Raw genomic sequence first — 25,666 nt, 5'->3', positions numbered from 1 at the left:
TCAGAATATCAAAATGGCAGTTTGATAGATCAAACTGGAAGAAAATAAATGTGCGCTCAAGTGATTCAAGCTCGAGGAAGTGATGACAGGGATGTCTTGGTTGGTGTTACTCAGAGTTACAGAGTCTCTGCTGTGAGATACAAGCAGTGTGTGACTCACTTTCACTAGTTTTGCAGGAGCATCTCGTTCTCAGGCTTAGTAAAGGGCTCTCTGGTGCCTCCTTGAGACACAGATTTGTTGAACCTCAGTTAGTGGCAGCACTTGATTTAAAAAATGTGTAATAAAAGTTTTTATTGTGAATTAATCGCATTTACACATATAAATTGGATTTAAAATGAATGCAATGTTGGTGCTTCTATTTTGAATCTTAACTTTACCATGCATCAGGTTTCTCTAGTGTAGATCGATTCTTATTGCAGTTTGAATTATTTTAGTCCGTAATAAATCTCTCAGCCCGAATCTCAATAAGACAAGTGCAAAAAGAGTTAATAAATCCCTCTTGATTGTGTGTGATAGAATTCCAATGTCCACAAACGTCCACAGGTTCAGACTCTGCAGCTGCTCCTTCAATGGTTTCTCAAGAGCTGAAGACAAGTTCAGTTCCTGTGGGAACGTTTAGGTTTGTGTGGCCACCCGCTACATTCCCATTTAAAAAGTCTCACCTCCTAACCGATAATAGCCTCAACTCACTCAGGTAATTGTGTTTCCTAATTTGATCGACGTGTGTAATGGGCTTAAAATATGCAATTGTGAAAAATGGAATTACACACACACACAAAAAAAAAAAATCTATTTTGAAGACAGAATGGTCCCGCGCTTTCAGGTAACTTTTCTCTGTCTGTTTTGGCTAATGAACTTGGGCTATTCTGCCAGCATCCCCCTGAGAATGCTAAAGGGGGAGAACATGCTTCTCTTGTGGTGCAAGGTGCGAGTATCTTCCTCCATCTCCGCGTCTAATTAGGCGGGGTCTGAACACACCAGCATGAATATTCATGAAAGGCACCGGCGCGCAATTAGTCGTGAAGAGAGTTCCCAACTTCAATCCCCAAACAAGACGGCTTGTAGAGGAAGTGGGTACCGGTCCCCCCGACTACTCGGTGTGCCTCCGCTCAACAGCTCTCTTTCAGACTTCTCCTACTTCATATATGTCTTTCTTCTGCTCCCCTTTCTCTTCAGAAGGGAGAGGACTCTTAGAAAGTCTTGCTGTCGGGTAGTAGTTACTGGCCGTACTTGTGAATGTTGCAGCGAAAGACCTGAACTCATTCAACATTCGATTCTGCCCCCTGAATACTGGATTTCACTATGTATGAATGGAGACATAGTGTGACCTTTTACTGTTTCTTTCTGTCGGATGAAGCGATAATACCTTGAGCTTCAAGAGGTACCAACCGTTACACATCTTCTATTTTCATTCTCCAAATTTTCTAGCACACAATAAATATGGCAAGAATCAGACATTATTGGCACCGCATTTTTGTTGAGTATGGAACTGAGGCTAATAATCTTAATCCTATTTTCTAATGTGTTGTGTTTAACCTTGAATTGCTTAAATCCTCTCACCAGCGAAACAGATACCGCTGTAATCGGACTGCATACATTTTTAAACAAATATATCAAAAATAATAATCCAGTTTTTGATACGATTTTAACAATTCCGATTCCATTTTTGCTAGCGCTTAACAATTTGGTTCCTTAGTTTGTTCTTATTGTCAATGGGAGGAAATACAGAAGAGAAACAGGTCAATTAGTATCATTCCATTTGTCTACTGTTTTCGAGTTCAGTAATTCTATTTACGATTCCACGACTGACTGAAACCAGAGTTCAGCTCTAGCTACGAACAACCGTGCAGGACGCTACAATGGAGACGGACTGAGGACACTTCTGTTTGTGAATGTAAAAACAAGCACGGTGGTAGTGAAATGTGACCTGTATAACTAAATTAAATAATTTGTATAATTAAAACAAAACAAACTCTGACAACTCTGACAACAACAACAGCCATCACCGTGCTAACCGACATGCTAGCTGTTAGCTCCAGGGTCGACAAGGAACACTCTTTCACCATTAGACCATGATGTGAGTCGGACCTCTGCCAGGAATCCAAATGACCATATCTTAGTGACTCCAGACAATCGAAGAGTTTTGTACTGATTTTGAGGAGGAACCAGTTCTTGATGTCCCTCCCACTTAGGCCCACGTAAATACACAAACAATAACACGACAGACAAATCAACGTACAGACTTCGACGTTAACATTATCAATGTTGTGAACTAACCGTTGTAGCCCTGTACATAACGTATTCCTTCGCTAAGCTCAGGAACTATCTCACGACCAGATTCATTTTTACGACGGAGACAATGATACTCAAGGCGTTACAACACGAGCATCGTGAAGTCGAAAAGTTGGATTCATCTTAAGGACTGTATGTATAAGGGGAGTAAGATAAAGACTTCTACCATTGTGGAAGTGATCACTACGGCGTTCGCATTTAAGTTGAACAAATGACAGACAGCAATAATCCCAACCCTGACACGTGCACTGCCAGTAATAGAACCACACTTCTGAAACAACCTCACACTTTCATGTCTAAATTTCAAGGGAAAGCATTTGTGGCGGTTTATCAGGACCCCGCTGACACCACCTGACTACATCAAGCCTATCATGTTACAAAACACATTTCATAAGCATCACTCTAGCACACTTCAAATCCTCAGAATTGCCAATGGCCCTTTACCAGTGCGTTAACTACCATCCCCTAAAGCCCCCTTCTACCTGCTCCCTGGTTCGTGCGTCGCACCGGTCGGTTGCCGGTCCATCTGCCCCACTGAGGACCCACAATCCTCTGCTTTGAATTCAAGGTGATTCTTATCCCAGACCCCCTCCTGGCCCGCTTGCCTCTCCCCTCCATAAGACTTGTTTATGTATGTATGTATGTGCAGAGAGAAACACGGGAGCTTTTTCAAGGGTTGGGAGGAGATAAGCAGAATTTTTAAGGCCGGTGAATATGGATGGAGTCTTTGAGAGAGGGGGCTGATAGAGAGGTAAACACTTTCTGGCCAGGAGGAGGAAGAAGAAGTGTAAGGTGCTGCTTGTTGAAGGGGTGCAGAGGCGCTCTTGATGCCCCCCCCCCGCCACCTCGCCTCTCCGCTCTCTGTTGTTCAATCATCTCTGTGGACGACCTGCCTCCGCTCATTCACTCCCTTCGATTACGACTTAGTCAACTTACTGTGCTGTTTGCCGAATCTCAAGGATTTGAATGATGGTGATCCCTTATCAAACACTACCACATCTGCTTTTAAGAAACCAACTTTTCGGCTTCTTTTGGCCGATGCTTTTTTTTTTTTTTTTTTTTTTCGCAGAGTCACCTTTGGACGTTTGTAACAATGAAGTACAAAACGAGCGATAGTTCTGCTTATCGGATGTTTGAACCCCTCGGCCTGGCAATTCCAAGCATTTCCATTCCGCTTCTTAACACGCCAGATTTGAAGGGGTGAAAAGGCGTAAGACCCGACGGTACGATCTGAACACTTACATGATCTGAACACTTCAATGTTCCTGCTTAGAACACATCTGAAACTGTGCTTGCCAAAACATCCTTTTTGTCCGTACCACGAAGGAAATGCTGTCGCCAGTTTCCTCAACTGACATACAGTGGGGTCCTTCACTTGCGACGCACGTGATATTGTGGTGGATGATTCCATTCATCTAGCCAAGCACATAAAAGGAAGAGGTGTGCATCTCACAGAAGAGGCCGCGGTCACCTTTTGGCATTTCTGGGACACTGACCAGAGTCAAATAGATTAGAAGGAGAGTTTGAACTGACTGTGGTAGAAGGAGAAGGAGAAGGAAAGTAGCGTCAGACACTGAGGCCTTCAACGGCAAGTGTTGAAAAACATGCCTGGGACATGATTCTGGTTTCTGATCCAGCCTTAGTTTGAGATGCAACACATAGAATTTATCGGTTTCCCGATATGAGTTGCGCAGATCAAAGTGAGACGACCTTAAAGAGTGTCGCCACCTGGTGAATCTCATCCCAGCATAACTGTAAGACTACGTATCGACTTTTTTAGAATTTTAAAAGCTGCCGTTACAATTTACACTGTCATTGTAAATATAACCTGCCGCACAAACTTGTTGCTGAATGACGGGTTTTAGAGATTATATATATATATATATATATATATATATATATATATATATATATATATATATATATATATATATATATATATATATAACCCTGGGTTATTATAGTGTATATATATATATATATATATATACACTAATGCTGCTGTTGTCAAATTCTAAACCCAATAAAAGAAAAAATCATTTTCTCGTGTGATTTTCCAAAGTGAAAAGGAGCTGCTGATAGGTGGAACATTAACAAGTCTGTTTCTGTCTGCTCTTCCTCTGACAGATCCTGAGCACGGTGCCAAAGCGAAAGCTGCACAACCGCAGCAGGACACAGCAGGAGCGAGTCGTCGTGTCTCACACACGCTGTCAACGTATGTGTGCAAACATGTTGCCTGGTAAACGCTTTTATTGCCGAGTCCGCCCGCAGCTCCATTCCAGAAGCTCGGCTTGTTTCACTTTGCCCCGCAGCTGACTGTCGACATGCTTGGACTCTGCTCACCATGAAAAGGGATTCGACTATTTGTTGAGCAATATGGTTTCTCAGTGTCATGTCAAAGCCAAATATTCCATCCCCAACCCAAACAGGAGTCCGATTTAACCCTGGTATCCGGGACTGTTTATGCCTGCTGCACAGCTAAGTGAAGGAGCAGTTTGCTCCAGTTGACCATGGCTACGCTGCCCCTCAGGTGAGACCCCCTGCTGGCACTTTAGACTCCGCCTCCTCCATGGCAGCCGCTGATTTGTATCCCTTTTGATTGTTCGCTTGGCCACAACACAGCTTTCCTCCCTTTTTTTTCTTCTTCTTCTCACACTCGTTCTCACACTCCAGAGAACTTCCGCCCCACCGCAAAGTTATTAATGAGCTGTTTAATTTTAATTAGATAGTAATTCATGTTAATGCCTGCTTAATGGAGCCAAATAATTCCCCTCGGTCACTTGGGGTCTTTATGCCTCGTTTACCAGCCCTCGCAGTGATTCTCCGGCTTTTGTTTTCATATTTCGTTTCTTTTTTTTCAAGCCCTTAAAAAGATGATTAAACAATAAATGGTGAGTCAAACGGGTCAAGTGTGTAATTGAGTACCTAGTTTAAAGCAGCAATGGCAGTTAGTGCATTTATGGAACACATTTAAATACGATAGTATTTCCAAAAAAACATTATGACCATTATTCCTCGCTCATTCTGTCTCAGTCGATCTATTAAAAAACATAAATAAAAATGTTATTGATCTGTTTATATCTATATATATATATTTAAAAAACACAAAAAACAAGTATAATATATGTAGAAAAAAAAAAATCAGAAAATATTGGAAAATAGCATCTCAGAATAATTGTTGCATTATGATACAAGCATAATTCCATTATGGAACATTTTATCAGATTCATACTCTCACCTATTCTTGACCCCAGATGTTGCCAGGGTTATTATCGACGCTACTCACTTATGCCTTGAAATAAACATGAAGCCGTGTTCCACACAAACTTCTGAGCGGTATTAAGATGAGGTGTGCGAGTGTTTATGCGAGTCTGTCCGCTGGGACTCCAGTTGCACTCAGATCAGTGCAGTAGATTCATGTGGTTGGGCAGAAGCAAAGGTCAACGTAAGCGTTTAATGCTAAGCAGGGTGAAAGCCTGGGGTTGGAGAGCAGCTTCTGAAACACTTTTCACAGAGAGGTCATGATCCTTCAGCCAGGCCAGGCTGCAAGGTGAAATTGCCTCCGCCTCGTGTCTCGAGTGTTGCGTCCACCTTGGTGGGCAATTGTTCGACAATCCCCTGGAGGTGGAAACACGGCTCTTGCTTGTAGGAGTGGCCACCCTGACTCGGACCGTCAAGTGTGTGAGCTTGAAGAGCAGGGGTTGATGCTGTACTTAGTCACCCTCAGTCCTGTCTGGCCGCCTCGGCCTCAGCTGAGTGGCCCAATTGAGTTAGTGACTACAGACAGGCTTTTAATTGTTGAGTGACCAGTCTGAGTGCTTCCTGGTCTGGGGTCAGGTCCCCAGACCCCACTGGCAATTTCTTCCACTCACACACAATCGGTGGAGAGTGGAACACTGTCTCGCTGCTCAGAAGCCGACGGACGGATGGAACGCTCTTTGGAGAGGCAGGAAATAATGTTCTTCTGGCTGTTCGGTTGCTTCCAAAGGACTAAACATGGATGGAAAACCGATCCCATTCTGGTGATGTTCCGTGTGGGAGAGGCCCCAGTTCAATCTCACTGCTTTCTACTGACATAAAATAATGACAAAAAAGTCATGACGTCTTGTCAGATTTTAGTCACTGCTGCAGAAGTCAAAATTTGGTGTTAGATTCCCCTCAGAAAGCCGATAAAGGGGAACGTTTTTGCTGAAGAGCAAGCGCGGTGCAGACATATGACTGAGTCACCGAAGACCTGTCTGGACCGTGACGCTCATACTGTCAGACACTTGTGAAAAATAGCATATGTAGCGTGTGGAATTTCTCATTTTCTGGGGGTGGAACTGCATGATCAACTGCTTTATATCTGAATTAGCTAACTTTTACACTTCAAAATGCTCTTTACTTTGCGTGTTCAGAAGCTAGGTCAAACATGGATTCAGTTATTTTCAAGCACTGCTCAAGAATCCAGCAGTTAGGACCAAGCTAGGAGTCAGGGTTCCTTGCACTACAGTAGCTTCTGCCTGCTGTGTCACTCCAAGCTTGGCCTCGTGCAAACTATGAAACACATTCATAACTTATATTCCTGTAGCTCTAACAGCATGCACCTGTTCATAGAATGTACACGCAACTTTCTGACATTTGTAGTTGTGTTTCTATGAATATTTTCAAGTGAATAAACTTCCCACCAGTGGACGGAAGTGTGGTTGGTTTATAAGTTTTATATATAAGTTTTATCGTAGTAGTAGTGAGCATAACAGAGACCAGGAGATGCAGATCATACAGTGAAGCAGAACGCGAGGCAGATGTGGTAGAATCTGCAGGAGAAAGTACGGGGCGAACAGCAGCAGCAGTCCTGCTGTACATGACCGTGATGATCATCATCATTGTTGTTAAATGCTAGATAGATGAAGAGGAGCAATTCCACCGGCGCCTCTGTAAAACAATGTATTTAAAAATGGCCGCCTGGCGATGTCATCATGAATTCACTCCCTTTGCCTTTGTCTCTCACCTTTTTCAAGCCGCTACCTCTTAAGTAGTGACATCATTTCACAGCAAAAACTCCTGAGCGCCTGAGTCCCTCTAAACAGAACGGGCTTTTTAGCGTGTGCAAACACAGACCCGCGTAATTCAGACTTTATAGGTCCGACTTCAAGGCGGCTTTGTGCTTCGGTCTCTCTAACTTATACATTATACATAGAAAAGCAGGCTGTCAGTGATGACACTTGTAGCTAGAGTGTATATATGTACATATATGTGAGGGTGGCGCTGTCATGAGTTTGCACTCGTGATGTTAGCATTGGGCAGAACCGAGCCACACAGGTGAGTGGCTCACCCAGACTCCAGTTCCAGATCAGCATGTTGACCATGTCCTCCACCACCTAATCTCCACTCCGCTCCTCTGTTTGACAATTACAAATTTACTTTGTACTCCTTCCATTCACTCCCTCCTCCTCCTCCTCACTCTTTATCGTCTCCCCTCCTCTTCAGCCCACTTCCCACTAATTCTGCGGCGGGTCCACAAAAGCCCATTCTGCTGTTTTAGCGGGTTATGGCGCTGCTCTCCTCCTCCCTGCTTCACAGCAGGTGCCCGTCCTCGGCTAACATTTGTTATCTCTAATCCTGCAGGTTCGCCGCACAAAAAAGAGTGTAGTAAACTCTCTCTCAGACCTAATCCCGCCACTGCTTTTTTCGCCGGCGCCCCCCCTCGCCCCGCTCGCCCTCCTCTTTTCTGTCTTCCCTATCTCTCTTTTAGGCCGCTGGAGGGGAGGACACTTCACTCCTCTGATTGCCACATAGCTTTTTATCACAACAGTCTATAATTTTTTCGGGGGGCAGCTGTTTGAGCCGGGGGTGTCTGCTTCCCTCCTTTTTTTTTTTTTTTTTTTTTTGTTCCCCACACCTCCGACTCACTTTCCCGGCCGCCTCTCTGTATCATTTACAGTCATTTTCTGGCAATTAAAAGGCAGCGCTGCTGCAGGATTTTCGCCCGCAGTGCAACACTACAGCGCTGATGAATAATTCTTCACCCTGCAAACTGGAGACTAGCCTTTCTTTCATGTCGGCCCTTTGTTGATTTACCATTAAAAAACTTACTGCACCATGCGAAGAGCGGAGGCCTGGTTCTGCAAGAAGTGGCAAAAAAGCAAAAATGAGGATGAAGCAGATAAGTGCAGCGGCGCTGGAGGGTCAATGCCACAGTGTCTCACTTGTGACTCACTCACATGTGTTTGTGTTTATGGGACAGATTTATGGCACATGAGGTATTTTATTTATTATCACCGTCTTGTTGCGTAGCACTTAGGTTTTATGTTAATTTTTCTTATCAAGGGGTTTCATTATGGGTCTTCGCTGTATTGTGTGAGTGATTAGGCGGCCGTTCATCTGCGCTCCTCTTCCTCACACACACAGACGCGCGCACAGTGAGCAGTGACTGATGTCTGGATGGAGGACGTGGGGTGCTCAGGCTGCAGAGGCGGGACGGTGTTGGCATTATGTTTAATGACGTGGGTCTCCAGGCCAGCTCCGCTGCGCTCGGAACATCCTGCTGTGGATTATTTACAGCTTTGAGGACATTATTTTACTGTAACAAAACCCACAATTTACATATTCCAAATAAATGGGAAAAAAAAACGCACTGTACTTTTCTTATGAAAACTCAGCCATGAAAAGAGATTTGCTTTTCTGTGAATACTGTGATACTGTGATATTCTGTGATACTTTTTTTGGAAGTTATAGATGCTTCGCCTCCATCACTGTTGCATCAAGTTTAATGAAATACAACTATTCTAGTGTGTTAACCAAATAATATTTATTTTTGAACAATACAGAAGTTACTTTTAATTTAAAAATCTCAATTAACAGTATATTTGCTTTATTAAAGGTCCAACACTTAAAAAACAGACTGATTCTCCTATATGAAAAACATTGTTTTTTATATTTTTGAAAACATTAATCCAGACAAAAATTACAAACACGAGTAAACGACACATTTTACGTGATTTCCTAATAGTTTCAATTGGATTTCTGAATGATTATATTTGAAATTCCCAGGTGTTTTGCTGAGAGAAATGGAAGCAGCAAAGTAAACTTCTCCAAATTAAGTTGGATCAGAAAAACATGCGTGAAAATAATGTTTTATGAAGGTTATGGTCATGACAAACGTGTATATGTTTCATAAACGTAGCACACTATCTAACTCTGAAGAACCGGTTAACAAAACTTAAAAAAATACTACTTACCACAGAGACAAACACGAAAAACGTCCAGACGAAATAAACATTTCAGGTTTATGAGGATTTGTTTTGTAGTTCATTTATCTTTAAGAGTGGAAATATGAGAGTCATTGACATCACAAATAAGTGAGACAGGAAAACAGTGGATTGCTACAAAGACTCTAGTTATAGTTGTGTCGGACATGATTTCTTTTTGGTGCTCCTAAGGCAGACAAAAAACACAAAGTATTTAAACAAAAACTTGAGGCCCAACTGAAGGCATGGAGAGTCAAAAACTGACAAGGAGGGATAAGAATATTTAACAGCAAAGGGCAACACGTCATGTGGTAGCACAGCTCAGTCCTTCGCAAATAGTGGGGCGGGACCCCCTGGAGGGGCGTGGAGCAATGCCACGGGGGGGGCGCATGTGACCTTGGAACGTACTTTTTTGCCGTACTAGAATAGTAAGTAGTAAGTAATTGCACATCCACTCGTTTTTTTTTTTTTATTTCAGGTAAATTGATGCACTATAAGTCTTTTCTGTTTCAGACAAAAACAATGTTCATAAAGTTACACTTTATTGTACTATCGTATGTTACTTTCTTCTTTCTTGAATGTTAACAAGAATATAATGTTATGCAGAGGTGTACTCAGAATCATTTTATAGACAAATAGTACTATTTGCAGAGGCGGTGGTTTACTACTTTTACTACTTCTGAAAATAAATAAAAAGCACAGGCATAGCTAAAGAATGAATAGTATGTTTACACCACAATAATATCCTTCCATTGCACCTTGAAATGATGCTATACCTCAAAGATACTAGTTATAATCTAAACCAGTTTGGAGCCTTTTACTATTCACACACTTGGAATCCCTTGATCGTCCATGTTGTCTGTTGATTGATAGTGACCACCTCAGCGTCATCATCAATCACCTTTATTAAAAATGGCTTCAGTCGGTACATACTGTGTGTGGAAAAAACAAAACCCACAACAGCTCCACATCAGCAAAAAGCCCCAACGTCCCGTCAATTACCAGCTGCTACCTGCCAGCAGGGGGTCGCAGGTTAAAGTCTGTTCTGCGGAGCAGCCGAAGAGGATGTTGCCCGCTTAAATAATCTGACTGAATAACCAGCCGTCCAGAAGAGAGAGAGAGTCAGACAAGGCTAGAAGTTTGAGGTACTTCCACCTCAGCTGCAGGGCGCGAATTAGGGATTGAGAAGCAGCGGCTCGCCGCCATCTGGCTGACTAGTTATCTCCCAGTCACTTATATGGGCTTTAGCATATTAAATCGCAAATATGAGCACACGCTTGCTCTGATCCACTGACAGACACACACACACACACACACACGAGTAAACAAACAGTGTTTTCTTCCACTGTCACACTCGCATGGACGGAGTCACACACTGAAGAGATAATGGTAGCCAGAGGCGGTCTGAGCTCTCTCTCCATCTATCACACAGTCCCTCGCCCCTCTGAGTGTGTGTGTGTGTGTCACTGAAGCAGAACGCTCCGGCCCTCGCTGTCTGTTAGAGTTGATCACCATCAGCCGGCTGCAACGGACAGTGCACCGCTCGAGTCAGCTGACGGCTCATTGGCACACACACACACTCGGCGACTGAGCCAGAGGATATCGCATGTTGTGTCTGACACCTCCAAATAAGTGTTTGCACTGTGTGTGTCGGGGTGTTTTTATTCGTGTCGCACTGTTTTGAAGCTGGAACTATCTGTGTTCAGTGGTACAGGTATGTGGTGGTGTCAACAAAATGTCATGTGCTTGTTTCCATCTAAAAATAAAAGAGATTCAATGGTACCTTCTGTGTATCACCTCTTTTTTATGTGTGTACCCTGCTCCTCAATACATATCAGAGAGAGGTTTTAATGAGACAAAAAAGGGGGTACAGTAAATCCAAAATCGGAGCTCAAAGACTCGAGGGTGCCACCCGAAGATTGACAGGCCTCTTTTCACTGGCGCTGTAGGACGAGAACGGATTAGTGCCGTCTCGCCCTAAAGGGCCATTGTGGCTCCTCGTCTCTCAGCTGCTTCGCCGTGCTCCCCTGTCTACAACCTTAGAGGGGCCCTTAAGTGCGTGTATGTATGTGGAGCGGGGGGCGATGGGCCTTTGGTGGGGTGGGGTGGTGCTGCACAACACGGCCAAACGTGACCTTCTGTCTCTGCATAAAAGCAAATATGCAAATACTCATATCGATTTCAAGCGATGACTCAAAGCAGTTCTTACTCCTAAGGCAGACTCAAAGAAGATATCCACACGTATGACCAACATTATTCCTGCTTTAAACAAGACAAACACTTATGATCTGCATACTTAAGCAGTTGAAACCAAACTGCCAAACATGTCACAAATCTAAAGGCATTGATCCTTCCCACAGTTTTGCCCATTAAGCAGAGCCATCCTCGCGACTTCACACTGACTCAGTGTGACTATTATCCCTCGGCTCACTCTCTGGTCTTCCCTACGTGTTTTCCAGAAGTTGGATTTCCGAAGTAAGAAGACCACCATAGACATTTACCACAGATATTCATTATCTTTTCTCCGCGATAAGAAGCTGCAACGCTGCTTGAACCAGCCAATTTTGGCACGAGTCATTTGCAACCCCTCGAACACGTTTACACTGAGCGATTTTTCATTTCAATCCAGCATTAAACTTTTATTCCAATCGCATCATTGTTGGTAAAATCTCTTCCTTCAGACCCGAACAAAAAGGGAATTTAGGGGCTTTTCACACTGCGGGTTCTGTCTCGGGTGGCCTGAGTTTGATTCGCCCCCCCGCCGAGCAGCCTCGCACCTCTGCGCCTCAGGCCATGTCCCTGTTTTTCTCCTCAGCTGGCGGCGCTCTGCACAAAATAGCTGGTTTGTGACCACCTTATTTCTGCCGATTCTTAGTACGACAAGTCGTCCTCACCTCAGAACTGAACTGATGTAACAGAATGTGGCCTTTCACATCCAAAACTAGACATGAAAGAGTCTTGTTATGTTTGTTTTACTAGGAAATAGTGGAACCAAGCTGCGTAAGTCTTGATTGATCCATGCTGCTCTCACAACACGTTGAACAAAGTGAGAGAGATTACTGACGATCGATACGATTTTAATAGTTGAAGCACAGATCCGACGTCAGAAATGATCAATGAATCATCTGGTAATCTTCAGTAACTTGGGACAAATCAACGTCTTTCCTCCTTGATGTCCACATGAGGGACAGCTGCGCTGCAGCCACATCACAGCAGTAAAAACAGTTACTGTAGAGCGCGGAATTATTCATTTTAGCAAACCTGTCTGTGAATAAAATCAGCTATCAAACATCTGCACACATCGTGAGTCCCGGACTGCTGCGCTCGTTCACGAGCACAATTTTCCTGCAGCTCCCTGCTGCACACCTCAGTGTTCGGGGGGTTTGAGAAGTTGTTTTTGAACAATGCTGACCGCCAAGACAGCGATCATACCCTTTACTTTCCAGCATTTATCATGTTTGTGTGGAGCCGTGATGTACACATAGTTTCCGGCATCTAGCGCAGAGTCGCCGAAGACGAGAAGCTCACCCCCCGCTGAGAGTTTCCTGAGACAAAGTGCTGGTCTCCAGCCGGGATCGAGTCCGTGGCCAAAACCCAATTCGATTGTGTTCACATCTCGGACTTCTGAGCCAAAACAGCTTTGTCTCCAGACAGAACTCGCAGTGTGAAAGCGCCCATAACCTCATCTGACGTTTATTTTTGGCCTGATTTATCCTTTTCTCAGACACACCCATCCTGCATGACTCTTTCAGGGAAGGTGTTTGAGCAAGAGGCCGAACCAGCTTCAGAACAGGCAGCTATAAAATGCCAAGTATATGCACTGACTCGACCTAGTCCTCTTGATTTATCCGGTCACTTTTAGTAATGTACAGTTAGGTTATTCGTTTTTTAAAAGTCCACATCACCCTGCTCATGTGACCTTTCCACCCTGGCGCCTGCCTCCCTGGGGCGTTCCCTTCCGCTGCTAAACGCTCCCTCGCGGTGCCTATCCCTGTAAGATCCTTTTGGTTTAGGAGACCCCCGGCGTGGTTTCTGGGCAGGGCAGAGCTGGCACTGCAGCATTGCTGGCACACAGCTCTGCCAAGAGCAGGGATGCCAGAGGCCGGCCGCCCTCCTGCCGAGAACCTCCCAGGCAATTAGACAAGTGTGGCAGCGAGCTGCCGTCTGAACTGCAGTCTCCAGGAAGAGTGAACAAAGATGCCGACGAGAAATGCTCCGTTTGGGTCGACGTAGGGTTGAGATTAGCTCATCGACCCGGTGTGAACATGTATTAGGTTAAATGGAACAGATTGTTCAGGTTAATTTTTTAAATCCAGTGGGGGAAAAAAAGAATGTGAATCATGTCTGACACAACCGCTTCATTCATTATCTACGGCAGTGAGTAATTCATTACCTCCGCTAAGAAGATTAGCTTTTGCTGTTAGAAAAAATACGTCGTCTGCAGATGAACTTTTCAGGGAAATAATGGGACGGGCAACAGATGATTCCATTTTGCTCATGTTCTGTAGGTGATCTGAGATATGGGAAGTTGCTTTATTGATGTTTTATAAACTCACAGTATATGATGGAGGTAATGTGCTGTGTCAGTGCTTCAATATGAAAATGGAAAACAAAGATGTGACTAGTTATGAAAATTTAACGAAAATGTATGTTCTGTAGATGAGGGCTGGGCAATTTCTGAATTTCTTAGGGGCCACATTCATTCCTGGGACTAATGTGAGGGGCCTTCAAACCGAAGGATAAAAGGGCAATGAACCTTGAATGATGTGACTTATATGTTACTTAAAGACTCTCAATATAAATCATAAATAGTGGAAGATCTTTTTTGTGAATAATGAAGCAAAGGAACATGTAAATCTGATATAAAAAAAGACACTATATTACACTTATGTTGAGGAACGAAAACAATACTGTTAAAATGAGCATGAGTCATTAGAATAAAGAAAGAACTTGAGCCATATAGTCGTACTTTTGCAGTGTCCTCACGAGGGCCTCATAAATTCATGCGAGGGCCACATGTTGCGCACCTTGCCGTCGACAGATGACTGATTTTTTTCTCCTACTTACTCGGATTCGGGCGACCGAAGGGCAACATGTGGCCCGTGGGCAGCAACAAGGTAAAGAAGAGAAGAAAGAAGTGTTGGCGCTTACTTTCACGTCCTTCACTTTAAATCTGTTTCAGCACAACATTTGCTTTGTATTTCGACCGGGTTGATGTTAAACATGGCAGCGCGACGTCACAATCCTGGAAGTCTGGGGAAACTGAAGCTGCTCGACCCTCTGCGCGGTACAACCCCAAACTCGCCCTCCTTCTCTGCGCGCTGGACCACCCCACATGCCTGGCAGGAGCAGCTCTCCTTCTCTTTCTTCTCCATCTCCGCCGGATGAAAGAGGAGCTGTGATCCACAACAAACGGGCCGGTCGCCTGTGTTTGGATGAGACTTTTGCTTTCTTCTCTCCTCTATCTGTTGGAAGCGCCTGTGATCTGGTTTACCCTCCCTTTCCTCCGCGAAGGCCCCCACCTCTCCTCTTGCCCGCCCGCTCTATCGCCCGCCGCCCGCCGCCACTCACTGCTGTGACTCCTCCGTTCTTCGTTAGGGCCTCGGCGATACAATCAGGGGACGGAATTAAAAATCAGAAAGTGTCCTTGTCGGAGAGACGCCCCGGATGGCAGACTTTGATGTCTCACACAGAAATTTGAAATTCATATGTTGTCACACTTCATTTTACTCCGTCTGCATCGCTCCCTCTTTATCCCTCTGTATTTCACCTCCTCATCCTCCTCCACCAGTCAAGTGCCATCATGTACTATTCAGTTAAAAGCCAGAAATGAGGGGAGCAGGAGAGGGACGTGTACAACACATTGTACTAGTGTAGCGCCTTTCTTGTCTTGGCTTCATGTTTTCACGTCGCGAAGAAGGCGGGAAGATAGAATGAATCATTTAATTTCCCTTTGATTTGAGGTAGTGGGGTTGCGGGGGCTCGGAGGTGGAGATGACAGGGAGTCAGGGACCAGAGGACGGGATGAAGACGTGGCACTGGGCCACTTTGATGCCATTTCAGAACTCGGCGCCAACTCACAGCCATTTGACAGAGTGAGGCGAGTGTGGCTGTCACACGCCAGCACACACACACACACACACACTTCCTGACACGTACTCTGGCAGAAACCTTCCCCGAGTCCCTGGTGGGAACAAATACACTCTCACAGTCTCCTGGCCCATAAGAAGAAGAGAGACAGGAGTTTGGATGGAATCCTGTTAATTTCATGGAGAAGACATGACAATGTGTTAATCTTCATAATGAACAGATACCAGTGTGAGCACATGTTTGTTCCTCTTACGACGGAATGTCTCTTGTAAGAATGGAGACCATTAATAAACAGTCACCTTCAATGAGGCATACATTCATGGCATTTTACTCTCCAAACAATCAGACACGCATTGAAAAGAGTGACCCGTTAAGTCAGACCTCTCATTTGAAAAGTTCCTTTCACTGCTGCAGTGCATTATGGGGCTGACCGCATGGTTGTGCCAGAGATGAAATGGAGGAATGCCATTTAGGTCCGTGGTGCTCACCACTCTGACATGTCAAGCCGTGATCCAAGTCAAGAAGAAAACTGAAGTTTCTTTTAAATGAAGCATCATTGCAGCGTCATTGGAACTTGTTTAACGCTACTATAGCAACTAGATGATGGTTTAATGAGATTAAAACAGACTATGGAAGACTGGGAAACCAACCATAGAAAACAAACAAACTTTCTGGACACAGCGGTTGAGAATCGAATTTTCACAAGATGATTCAGCACTTCAAAAGCGATTGACTGGTACGACCAGTGGCTTTGTCGTCTTCTGTGTTTCACAAAGACAACGGACTGAGTGAACCTTGTGCAGCATGACTTTTTAAAGTGCTAGAAACCCACTGTACTCATGTTTTGGGGGGAAATCTGAATGATATTTATTCATTCTTCTCATGAAACCAGTCATATTCTTCAACAATAGCTTTCCACTTGATACATTTGTGCACCATTTCCAGAGAAGGGAACAAGGGGGTGCGTCACAAAAGGTCTTTCATGGTCCCTTCCAGGACAGTAACAAATGGGCATGAAGGTGGGGTGGCGAGGGCTAAGGTTGGGTACGGAATGGGGGATGGTAGAGCGGGGTCCCAGTGGTCTACTATACTCCAGATTCATCATTAATCACGGCGCAGTGCGGACCAGCCCTCCCACGTCTTCAGCCCATAAGGACCACTCCCCAAGGTGATGGCACCCCGTCCCTCCTGCGCCCACTTGAACAATGCTGTCTTTTATTTGTAGAAAGTCCGCTCTCTTTGTCTCAACCGACCGGCTTTCCCCTGTCCTCCTCACTTTCTCCCCTCTCTGCATGACAAATGGTTTTTAATAAAAACTGACAGAGCGATGAAATTAAAGGAGTGAATCGCGTGGCCGGCCGTAGCTCCAGTCCAAGCTTCGACACTGACATATTTAAAACAGGCCCTAATTCACCGGCTACCGTCATCACAGCTCCTCAGTGCTGGACCTCTGGTCTGTGTATGGTAGAAGAATCACAACTGGCACTGGCTTCTTCTGTCCTTGTGCCAACATTGACCCCATGAAACACTTTATGCCATTGACCCTATTAGCAGATATTAGGTCTCACCTCCCATGATGCCTCATTACGGATCACCGTAAAGAAAGAAAGGGGGTTGGGACAGGATCTGTGGTGGGACAGAAAGCAAGTGTTTTTTTTTTTTTTTTTTTTTTTTTTTTTTTTTACTGCGAGAACCTTTCCATAAGGAGTAACTGACAGAAGACTTACCCACGCCTCGGGAGCTCTCGCTGCAACGTTAGAAAGCATTGTTTTGTTGGATTACAGGGTGAGGGAACCTAATCCCCTAATTTTTAATCTCTACCAATTCCAGAGGGATGCATATGAAAACTGAGGGGCTTCTCTGGCATGGCGTGGGTAGGTTTAGAGGGGGGGCGGGGTCATGTCACAAAATAACTTTCCTAACAAAGGATACATGATTTTATATATATATATATATATATGATGAAACATTTACGTTGTGTTCAAGGTAAACAAAAAAGCAAAAGACAAAAAATCAAAAAATTGCAGTACATTTATGTCCTACTATCATTTTGTAGAAAAATTTTGATTTCATGATCCAAATTTTTCTAGACTAGATGATGTAAAACCCCATAACAAGAGAGTACCTGAAGTTTTCAGCACATCAGAATTTAGGCTTGCTTGGCATTTGAACACTGAAAAAATACTCAAATACCAATATATTAAAAAAGTCTTAGGTGGTTGGTCATTTGCAACAAAGTGACAAAACAAATGACGTCTCATCAGGTAACTGTACAAAAAACTCATTGACCACACTACACTCAAATCTCCAGAAAGAAAGAAAATATATAGGTATATGGACTGTGAGGTCCACGGTCAAACAAAAGTCGACTTGCGAGGGAAGATTTTGGTGCCACACAACTGCCCAATGGAACTCTATATGGACGCGTCGTGTGGAAAATGGTTCATGACGGACGGTGAAACACAAGGCAAGTAAGATGTCAGGTGTGCGTCCATCCAGGAGGAGGCCTGAAGCTGACAGAGGACAAGCCATTTTTTCATCCCACAGATGGCTACAAAGTATCAACCTGGAAGTGCTGGAGTTCGGGGACGGAGACGTCTTTGCTTCCATTTTGTCTCTCAGTGAACCGGTTTTGGTAGCAGTAGTCTAAAGCCAATAAAAGTTTTGGCTCCACCAATCCGAGGGTGCTAGTGGTTGTGTTGGGGCTCTGTTTGTTCACTTGCAGAACAGACACATTTTAATAAAAAATTCAGAGGTTCCTTGGAAATTGGTGAACTTCGAAGCCATCTGATTTTGGCTACGTTCTGAATAGGCAAACGTGACTTCAGAAAACACAATGCACTGTCAAATGACTGAAATAAATCAACCTCCAGGAAATTCATTCCATGTAAGTTATAGGAGCGTCGTAACAATACTGCCACTGCTGGCCAATTCAGAAAAAAATTATGTAAATAAAATACATGGAGTGCAACAACTGAGTAAACAAAAATAAATAAGTGAATAAATAATGTGAGCTTTGCGGAAGAATGCACTGTCCCAGTGCCTTTACCATGCAATACTTGGAACCAAAAGTTAGAGTTGAAATTCAAAGGAAGAGCAGTGTCTGTTTCGTGTCGTGTGATTCCGAAAAACTCTAGTTTAACAAGACAATTCCACGTGAACGGTCTCGCCGCACACTTGCTGTGCCGCTCTAACTCCTGGGCCATCCTGCCAAATCCAATCCCATTTGTAGTCTGAGCACCCCTTGAAATTTTTGGGGACACTGATAACACATCCTCCGCCCCAAAAACATACCAGCTTTGTCGTATTGCAGCCTCACCACCGGGTGTCTGGGAGTGAGGATAATTTCTCAGACGGCTTATGGAGGCTGCCTTATTCGGACGGAGGGATAAAATGTCTGGAGCTCGCGCTTATAATCTGCGAGGTATATGCTGGGTCTCCCAAGGCACCATTTAGGGAACAGTCACCTGCAGCATTTGCTAAATAAGATTAGAAACCTGACTGGCATACAGACACGTGGGTGGACATAGGCAAAAAGCATCTATATTTACAGAAAAAAAGCAGGCCAATGCATGTAAAAAGGGTCGGATGGAGGCCTTTTCTTCCAGTGTTGGGGTGCGAAAACAAGGCAGGTGGGTGGGCAAACTGGATGGTGGAAAAGCAGGGTGGTGTAGCTGGACACAGAGAGTTCGGAATCACCGCAACCATTGCCGAAGTAACCTTGGGCGGCTTCCAGCATGACTGTGAAAAGTGAGTGAGCGACGGGGTCCTGGAGCCGGGCCAAGCCGGGCCTTTTGTGCCAGGAGCCGCCACATTCCAATCAGCCACGGATATTTATACTCGGGGCCTAATTGAAAGGTTGGCTTGTGAACCATCTGCAGGCACCCACACTCCGACTCCCCCGGCAGCACGCACACACACACAAGGAGACACACTCCTCCTCGGTGTTTTACCACCACAGCCGGCTCTGACCCGCAGAGGAGGGAGGCCAGACATGCGGCATCTGTGACGGCAGCATCCCAGGAGGGCGGAAATGCAAAGTGCAACTTATGGCAAAACTGTTCCTGCCAAAGGTTAAACGCACACTTTATTCCTCTTACTTTACATTCACTCATAGACTAGGTGGCTGAGAGATACTTTCAGAATCAAGACGCCGAAATGCCAAACAAATTAGAGCTCATAGAAAGAGGCTTCAAATGAATGGTGTCATAAACAGACACTGAAAAAAATGAATAAATAAAAGGATGGTTGTAAGAAACATGCCGCTTTAATTCAGGATTAGCACTTGCTCACTTTCCTTTGGCACAAAATCTGGAAGAACTTGGGTCTCATACGACTGCGATATTAAGTTCGTGATAAGCTGAAGATCAGCCTTCATCCCCTTATACCAATGTGGTCACCTGGGACGCTAGGTGGCGTTAGCGTTCACACAGTTGGTGCAAACAAGCTGCTCTCTCGACCACAGAAAGTGATGAACGGGGTTAAAGCAGTGCTATTATATGTATATTAAATAAAAAAGCAGAAAGAAAAGTTTTCAAAACATAAAAAAAACAACAGATTGGACAAAACTGTGGCATTGACAAATACTTTAAAGATATATTTTTGCCTTTACCACATATATTTTTAATTCACTATTTTTGTATGTCACTGCCAACGTAAGCCGGCACTTTTCAAGCTTCGTAGAACACTTTCCCATTGTCAACATTCCTTGAAAAGTTATTTGAAATCCGCCCATTATTTCTTCAGTTGTGACGGACAGAGTAAGTCTGGCAATTCATCTCTGAGAGGTGATAGCCGAGGATGATGCTTACATGATGGAAGAAAGACAAGTGCTTTGACAACTGGACAGGTATGATGTCAGTAAAGCATGGACCAGTCATACGGTGGCTGTTTGCAGCAGACAGAAGCTCAGCAGATATGTTGCATGGAGTGTTCTTGTTACAGCAGAGTATTTCAGGTCATCAAAATATGTCACTCACACATGCCACTTTGTCGTAAATAATACGACGCGCCGTACGTATGGAGGCATGGGAACTTGAAACCGTGGTCACAACCCGAACAAGTCGAGCCAACCTACCTGCACATCTGGCAGCTGAAGAGAGGAACTTGTCACCGCGGAGGGATGAATGATTTGATGACTGGTTGATGCCTGAAGCGGAAAATAACGAACAAAAAAAAAAAGGTTACTTTTGTGCAGCGCAGGTTTCTCAGAGAAAACACACTGAAAGCTGGCTCAGCAGTTTTTCCTTTCACAACTTACACGTCGTAAAGCCCGTATGACTGTTCTTATCCTGTTTAAATTTATGTATCGTTGTTATAATGTGTCAAGTGCCACAGTTTAAGGAGTCGAGATCGATGGCCACTGATTCATTTGGTCAAATGGTGACGGATTTTGGCTCATAATTTCCCTCTTAGGTGTCTCCAGAGTGAATCTATTGACTTGGTTCTGCACCATTATCGTTCAGGTTTCACCTGAAACTACTAACCTGACTTTGTTTCCTGTTGCAGATTGCAATATAATAAAGTTATATTGAGATTTTATTTACATGTGGAACAATCAGTGGGGCTTTTTTCAACTCTGGTTCTTATGACAGGCAAACAATACTTGTCATGTAGAAGACATGTACTACAAAAGCCTCCTGTTTTACACACAACAAATGCATTTTCTTTGACCAATTCATGCAGGGAAACACAGTAACACATGTTCACAGAACCAAACTATTGGAGAAGATAAATCTAATGTATGAAAAGCAGGAAATACAACATGTTTTCATCCATTTAAGTGGCTGAAGAATAAAGCGTTGAAGTATGCAAACCCACACACTGATGTGTGTTCAAGTCAAACACGAATTACACTCGGCAGTAGCTGTTTATTTTCAAGGTGATCGAACCTGCATATGTAGTTCAAGTTATAGTCTAATATCTGGCACAAGTGACCTTGAAAAAGACGGATGTCAATGGGGACAGTAAGCAGTCGGTGACTTCTTTGAGCAACACCATCCTCTGAATGAGGGAACCGAAGTCGAGTAGAGTGAACAGACCAGAAGGTCGACTCCAGAGCAGCGAGGGTGGCCATGGTGAGTGCCCCCTACTTACCCAAGTCACACGGTTCAGATACAAATACAGAGATTTTAAAAGCTTTTTAAAAGCTTTCGCTTTTTTGGAAAAAAACACCGTTCGCAATGTCACCAAAATGTGGATACCGATAAAACACTTCCTCCGAAATTCTGGAATAATATCAAATAAGAGGTCGGGGAGCCAAAATCAGGGCCCCGGGGTGGCAGCAAGGGCACAAGACAAATATCATACTTTTGTTGTCAAGACGCTGAGCCCGGGCTCGTGGGATCAGATAAGCAAACCCACTGATAAATGCACAATTAGACCTGTGTGGTGTCAGTTAACAGGATGGGCTGATGGAGTTTGCCGCGCTGGCGAGGAGTGTGTTCAGGCTCTCTGTGGGTATCCAGCTGGCCCTTCGCTCATCTCGGGGACGTGTTTGGCTTCCTCTGCCAGCTGGCAGCCGAACACACTGCCATGCACACTCATGACAGGCATCTCCGAAAACCTTGAGAAAAAAAAACACACACACAAAAAAACTGGTGATTCTCCAATCTTCCTTTCACAAGATGCTCTCAAGACCGAGAAAAAAGGCAAAGCCACCTTTTCATGTGTTCTTTGCCAAGGACATTTGGGGCGACACTGAAAACTTTCTTCAATATGCTCTCGGTGACGTCGCCCATATTTAAAGCGCTTCAAAAAAGGCGGTCAAAAACGCGCGCACAAAAGACACCCGGTGTCCTGACTAGACGCTCGATGCTAATCCTGATCACGTATGCAGGATTTAGGAATGTTGAACACTTCCTATGGAAAGTTGCCAAAGACGAGGCACATTCCAATATGTCAGCACGCATATCATTAACAGGAGACTCTTCAAAACAAAGCTCCTACAATGGGGTGAAACGCTCTTTAAAAACTTGAACAAAGGAGCCTGTATCTGGAATATATACTTGTGCTACTGTGACACAATAGACACAAAGCCATATGCTTCCATTTATCACTGACGGCAGCTGCTGTAAATAGATATTAACAAAACAAAATCTCACCCCATTAAGTCAGTGGCGTCCCGAGGAATGGAAGTCTTTTTTCAAAATGTGAGAGGACTGATGGAGGTTTGAGGTTCCCCCAGTGATGCAGCAGGTGACAGTAAGCATTTGGATGATGAGTTCTTGTTCCACTTTTCTAGTTTGTCCAACGGTTATTTGGCCTTTCAGTGGGGGAAACTGGGCATTTAGATCTGTTAATGTGATCCCACATGAGTAAAGCTTAGCCTGACAGCATCCAGTTTAGCCTCAACATTCAACTGTGTCAGCAGAAAACAAACATACTGTACGAGCACGATAACATGAGTAGTCACCTGATTTCTCCCTGACATCAAACAAGAGTCAAACTCGAGGCCTGCTGGCCAGATCTGGCCCACTACATCACTGGAAATGGTCGAGGGCGTTTGGGTTGTTGTGAAGTGAACACTGCATTTTCTTTGTTTCAATTCAGTACAAATAGATAAAAACACACTGCCACCATTTAACTGGGAAAAAGTTGTACAGTTCAATTTGCGAAGAAGCCAACTCCAATCACGTCGGGCCAAATACAATACAGGCCATAAGTTTGGACATTTTTTTTCTTTGTCTTTACAACTTTCTGCAGTGTAGAAACAGACTGAACTGGCCAGTACTGTGCTTCAGCATCTGATCAACCCAAACTTGACAGACAAATCATTATTTTAGTCAATATTTGGATTTTCTTTGAGCCTTAATGCGAAAACACGACCCATCCTCACTCCCATGAAGTCATATATTATTGTGAAGTGGACTTTTGCGTCCTTAGCTGACGTCGAAGGCCGTCTTCAGCTATGCATGTTGACTCCACAGGCTTTCAACTGAAGCTCATGCTCCACCTTCTTGATGCGGTGGGCAGCAAGTCGCGTAAATGAGAGGTGGAGGTTGGGTTTAGATGAGGCGCTCCTTTCATTCTACATGCAACAACGTGTCAATTGCAATATAAAGTCCCTGAAATGGTGACTTCCTGAACGCACCGTCAATAAGTAGGACAGATAATGGGTCATGTATGGCAAGTGACATCCAATGTAATTCTTTGAAGAGACTCGCTTGACACAGTGACTCGCACACATCCCCTCTTTCCTAACGTCAATGTGTTACGCCATCGGAGTGAGGATGAGTTGGAAAAACCAAATGCCTTTTATCTTTTTTGAGAATGCTGTTTTAAATCTCATTTTACTTAGCATTAATAATTTCAAGGGCTGGGAGGTTGTTCCTCAATTGCTCATCGGCACCGAGACACCAAGCAGTTGGTGTCAGTTATTTGGTACGAACAGAAAATGATCCATATTGTTCAGTCCCCACTGAGTTGGGTTCAGCGTGTGGACAAAATAGCCAGCGTCATCCAGTGTAGCTCATCACTGGATGACTGGATGGAGGGAGATGAACCCGGGACTTACTGCTGGGTAACAGAAGGGGCTGCGTGCCAGACGTGAAACCATCCTCTGCTCTTGCTGGGACTCTTTGCCTACGATAAATCATTACACAGAACGACAATTAGCACTCTGTTGACACTCCCTTCACGTCCAACAGTTGATACTGGATGTGAGCCAAATGATGCGGAACACAACTTTTGCTGCTGCCAAGTGCATCTGCTGTGAGAATCCAAAGACTTCCGCCTCACGGTTGTGTGAACTGCGCTGCACGCTCCCACAACATACATGCTATTGCTATGTATGTGGGCTAAAGCCCGGGGGAGCATCCGTCCTCCCGCGATGGCGCCACTGGAAGAGGATGAACTTACTGCAAATGCCTTACAGGTCAAACATCCAGCCCCTTCTTTACATTCAATAGACAACAATTTGCTCAGAGCAATCCAACACACTTCAATAACAACAGAGATAAACAAGACTCATCCGGTCTAATCTCTCCGCGGACCACCCGGCTCAATCAATTAATTACCTAGTCTCTATGTTTCACTTCAGGCCATCAGTAATGATCTTTAAATATTAATTTGGCTTTGTCCAGGGACTGGTACCAGGCCTCTGTTGTTGTCTTCCGCCTGTCAAGTCGCAGGCACTCGGCTTTGGGAGGTAAAATAGCCGGAGGAGGGGTTCGGGAGGCGCGGGAGGAAGAGTACTTCATCGACGATGAACGGTGGGATCTTAACCTCCGCTACAGCTCCGTCCGCAACGGGAGGCGCCAGGGGAAGCACTGGTCCTCGGGATAAAGATGTAAGCAGATTGGTATTTATTCATTCATCCACCATAACAGGTAGAAGTTCATCTGTATCACCATTCGGCTGATACCATACACGTGAAGGTTTAGGCCTCTGAAGCTGCCTTTTACACGATTACGCTTTTATTTTGGTCCCTTGAGTTCTGTTTTGCTTTCTCCCTCCTTTCTTCCTGTTCCTGTGGCACACATCTGGAGCCAGTCAACCCCTGTTCACCTGCGTATAAAGACACCTGGACTCCAGCAACGTGTGCCAGATTGTCTCCTTTGTTCCTGTGGTAAATTGGTTCTCCTTGTTTGTTCTCTCTCTGTGCTCTAGTTTGGTCATTTTTGACTACACTCTCTGAAACCCAGGTGCCTGAGTAAGAGTTTAGTTCCTTCCTCTGTTTCCGCGTGTTTCCTGGTGTGTTCTGTGATTTTGCTATTTCTGTTCATTGTGTATTTGTCTCTCTGTTTACAGATTTAAGTTTGTTTGACTCTCTCGGTTCGGTGGCGCTTTCTGTTGTGGTTTTCTTGTTAATGATTAAAATATTGTTTTTGACGCGCTCCTGCCTCCTGTGACTTTCACCACTGCATTCGGATCCCACTCCTCGCCTTGACTCATAACAGCCATGTTCGATCTGAGGCCTGCAACACAGTTCCAGACCTGTAAAGCACCTCAATATTTAAATCTCTCTCTCAAGTTAACCATCATGTCTGAGACCCCATGAAGCCTCGGACGTCTCAGAACATTCAGTTGATGTCAAGGTGGTCTCAACTACATCT

This window comes from Synchiropus splendidus, chromosome 12 (genome assembly GCF_027744825.2).
Source record: "Synchiropus splendidus isolate RoL2022-P1 chromosome 12, RoL_Sspl_1.0, whole genome shotgun sequence".
Taxonomy (NCBI): domain Eukaryota; kingdom Metazoa; phylum Chordata; class Actinopteri; order Syngnathiformes; family Callionymidae; genus Synchiropus; species Synchiropus splendidus.
Note: the sequence above shows the minus strand (reverse complement) of the source record.